General features: G+C 45.2%; 1 non-coding gene across 1 annotated transcript; it reads left to right on the top strand.

Moving 5' to 3' along the window:
- The first annotated feature begins 232 nt into the window (after window positions 1-232).
- On the top strand, window positions 233-304 carry TRNAE-UUC (transfer RNA glutamic acid (anticodon UUC)). The gene has a single exon. It is a non-coding gene; the product is annotated as a tRNA-Glu (tRNA).
- The last annotated feature ends 3,712 nt before the right edge of the window (window positions 305-4,016 follow it).

Here is a 4,016-nt window from a genome sequence, read left to right as displayed (position 1 = left end):
GCCAGGCTGCAGCACCCCGGGTGGGGTATGAGGAGTCGGGGCGCCCATAGATTTCCGCGCGCAAAGCACACAAAAACCGCCGTAATTACTGAGTAGCTGCAAAGCTGCGCAGGCGCAGAAGGTTGGCGCGACCCACAGGCGGGGCCGAGCCGAGGAGGCGGGACCGAGCCAGGAAGGCGGAAGCAGACGTGAATGGTTGAGCTTGCTTACGGTTCCTGTAACTCTCGTCGTCTCCCACATGGTCTAGCGGTTAGGATTCCTGGTTTTCACCCAGGCGGCCCGGGTTCGACTCCCGGTGTGGGAAGGCCCAGTCTTTTAGAATCTCGCTGATAAATTCACCACCAGTTCAAGTTAGATCTTCTTAGCAAAAAGAACGCTGAATATACTTGTTGAAAGCTGTGATTCTTTCCCAAGGGTGCTGATCCCTCAAGGCCCTCCCTGTGACTCATAGCCCAGGAAAACCTGCTCCTGTAATTAAGTGTTGGTATTTCTGCCCATCATATACTTCATTTAAAATGCCACAACAAATGATCATAAAACTATTAAGCAGAGGAATACTCTTTCTTTAAGGTTTATTGAGACATAGTTGACAGAATATCGTGAGAGAGTAAGGTGTGAAACATGATTTGATGTATGTGATTAGCACAGTGGGTCATTAACCCCCGTCTGCTCACATAATTACCCTTTATTTTAGGCAAAGGGACTGTTACATTTTAGACAGTTCACTGATTTGTGTGCCCCCACTAAGTGTTTCTGCCCCAGGACAGCGAGATGCTGAACAGGAGGAAGACACAGCAGGGCCCGGAGGGGCCACACCCAGGGCCACAGGTGTTTGGCGGAGAGTGGTCCTTGGAGCAGGGGTCACTGGGGCTGACACGCAAACTATGAGACGGTTCCAGGTGCAGATGCAGAGGTGTGCATAGGAATGTAGGCAGAGCGGAAAGAATCCTGATCCACTCACCTAGCCAACTTCCCCAGGGCATGACATGGGGAAACTGAGGCATGGCGTCTGCGTCTGTACAGAACCACAGGTGTGCTGATGCTGAGGTCAGCCCTCTTAGCAAAGCCAAACTTTCAGAAGCCAAAAGGGCCTTGAAAGTTTCTCATCTTCTAAGCCATTTCCAGGATGGGAATAAAATATTTCTTTTCATGCATAGGCCTACGTGCTTTTAACTGTATTAAAAGACTGCATGACTAGTAGTGCAGGCAACGCTATTGCCTTTGAAAGTTCTGTTGTTTGAATCACTTCTGGAGCCACTCACTGGGATTGATCTAATCATGGGACTGACCTCATGGTACACCAGCTGCTGATGTCACTGGCTTGGTTTGGATAAAAAAAAAAAACTGGTGGAGACAGCATCCAAGGCGCTCGAACCATTTATAAACCAACTACATGAGGTGCAGACAGAGATGAAGGTATATTTATGGGGAAATTTTACTGTTTGTGAAGAAGCAGTCATGTCCATCCCTTGATTGAATTTTAATTCTATGTTCTCAATTTGTATTGGAGATCATATAAGATTTGACCATAAAAATCATTTCAGTGTTTTGCAAAAGTGTCCCCATAAAAAGCTGTCAGACTGACCGCCTCCTCTCCATCCTCACTCCCACTGTGTATCTCCAATGTCCCACTGGCTTTGGCCCTGACAGGCCCAACAGCCTCACCCAGGGCTGGCCAGAGGGACAGATTACAGTGGGACTTCACATTTCAACTTGTGAGTAAGTGGTGAGAATGTTTCACTCATCTAAGATAATTCCATCATGTCACCCCAAGCATTATGTCCTTGTACAGAAATGAAATACAAGTGGAAGGCTGAGAAAGGTTTCCAAATAGCCAGGAGAGGGACTGTTCTGGTCGTTTTCTTGTTTGCTCTTGTGTTCTTTCCTGTCCTTCATAGTCTTCTCCTTTTGAAGAAGGTTGGATCTCTGCAAACTTCATTCCCCAGACACCCCTTCTAGTAGATTTCTGATTAGCTTCTGACCAAGGCACATACTTGTTGGAAGACTGGAATAGGACACCTGACAATTAAGTCCTTGAACTCACCCTAGAAAAAGTGCTACATACCTCATTGCTGAATATCACTATGCTCACCTTCGAAGTACTCTCCTTGGGAAGCTATGCACTGATGCCAGTGCCTATCCCACCCTTCAAAGCAATCTGGGGACTCTTTTTCTGAAATGGCCATCAGAGCTGTCACTGTATTACCCTAGATGTCCTGAATGTCATCAAAATGTCTTTCTTTCAATCTTTCCTTTATCATCGAGTAAAGAAAGAAGTCATTGGGGGCCAGATCAGGTGCATAGGGAGGGTGTTCCAATATAGTTATTTGTTAGTTTACTGGCTAAAAACTCCCTTACAGATGGTGCCATGTGAGCTGGTGCATTGTCATGATGCAAGAGCTCCTTTGGGACCATTTCTGCACACACCTTTCTCATGCCAAGATGTTTATTTAAGATTTTCCTGTTTCTCTATCGATGTTTACTTGGTCTGCTATGCTTCTCACAATCAGCTGATGATTGTGACACACATTTGATGAATTTTTGCAATGGTCAGTTCTGCTGTTACTGGCCGCCCTGACCTCTCCATCAGTGATGTGTTCTCTCCCCTCAGAAAAGTGTGTAATCCATTTGTACAATGCCATTTTCTTCATGGCATTATCCACATAAACTTGGACTAACATGTCTCTGATTTCACTTCCACTCTTGCCAAGTGTAACAAGAAATTTAATGTTTGTTCATTGCTTTAATTCAAGCTCAGACATTCTTGCAACGGCCCACAAAAACACGCAACAACAATAATGAATACCATTCAGCAAGACATCACCACACATTGACACAAACACAGCTGTGAGACACTGATATACCAAGGTTATGAAACCTTACTGAGCTGTTTGTACAGTGCTGCCAATGTCAGTGCAATGTGGCAAGTTTGCGAACTTAATTGTCAGACCGCATATGTCAAGAAAGCAGAGCCATTTTTTATGCTTCTGATGGGATCTTTGGGCTTCCCCTGATGGCTGCCAACAAACACAGACTCCAGTGGCGTTGGGGATCCGACAGGAGCTGCTGTCACTGTGAGCCATCAGCAGTGCCAGCAGTGGGCAGCTGTAGGCTCCACTAGCCCTGGAAGTTGTCACAGAGCATAGTCGGTTTGAAAGTCATGGTGTGGTTCCAGTGACAATGACAGTGCCCAGCAGTGACTTTCAGAGTGAACTCCTGCCACCAGGAGCTCCTCCCCACCTCTCCTTTATCATCCTTTCAGCCCTAAGTGAGCAGTGGCATCTGCGGTCACTAGTATCTGAACAATCTGATTTTTATCTCCCTTAGCTTCTCCAGCACTCCCAAAAAGTCTGTAACAAACTCCCTGTACTAAATTTCATGTTTGAAACATTTGTTTTGTTGACTGCAGACCTATGGGTACAACTGTTGTTATTGTATAATTGCCGTCTACTGTGATCCTCCAGTACCTTACTTTCTTTTTTGTTTGTTTGTTTGTTTTTAAGCTGAGCCATCTTGCCACCTGTTGGCAGCTCAGCAGTAGCTCAGCTCGGGCCAGGCATTGAACTGCTATTGCTCAGAGCTCAAACTCTTGAGCGAGCTCTTAACCAACTGAGCCACTTGGCCAGCCCCCAGTACCTTACTTTCAATAGACCCTCATCCCAGGTGATGCCAGGTTATAATTTCAGTAAATATCTTGCCACTGCCTATGTGAGCCACCGGTATCTCATTTTCCACTGATACTAAGGTCATGACTGTTTATGACTGTTCATGTTTATGCCCAAGGAAAGATAACCAGTCTTAAATTTCCATCTTTGAGTGTCTGTTTCCTAAAGGCACTGTTGGCCACAAAACCTGTGTGGATGGATATCTAGCTAGACCAGGGGTCGTCAAACTTTTGAGACGGAAGAGCCAATCCTGTCCCTCACAACAATTTAAAAATTATTTGAAAGTCATAAATATATTTTTACAAATAAGGAAATTTTAAAGTAATATTACAACAAGTAATAGTATTAATT

This window comes from Hipposideros armiger, unplaced genomic scaffold, assembly GCF_001890085.2.
Source record: "Hipposideros armiger isolate ML-2016 unplaced genomic scaffold, ASM189008v1 scaffold_504, whole genome shotgun sequence".
Classification (NCBI taxonomy): Eukaryota; Metazoa; Chordata; class Mammalia; order Chiroptera; family Hipposideridae; genus Hipposideros; species Hipposideros armiger.
Note: the sequence above shows the minus strand (reverse complement) of the source record. Positions and strands in the feature narration are given on the sequence as shown.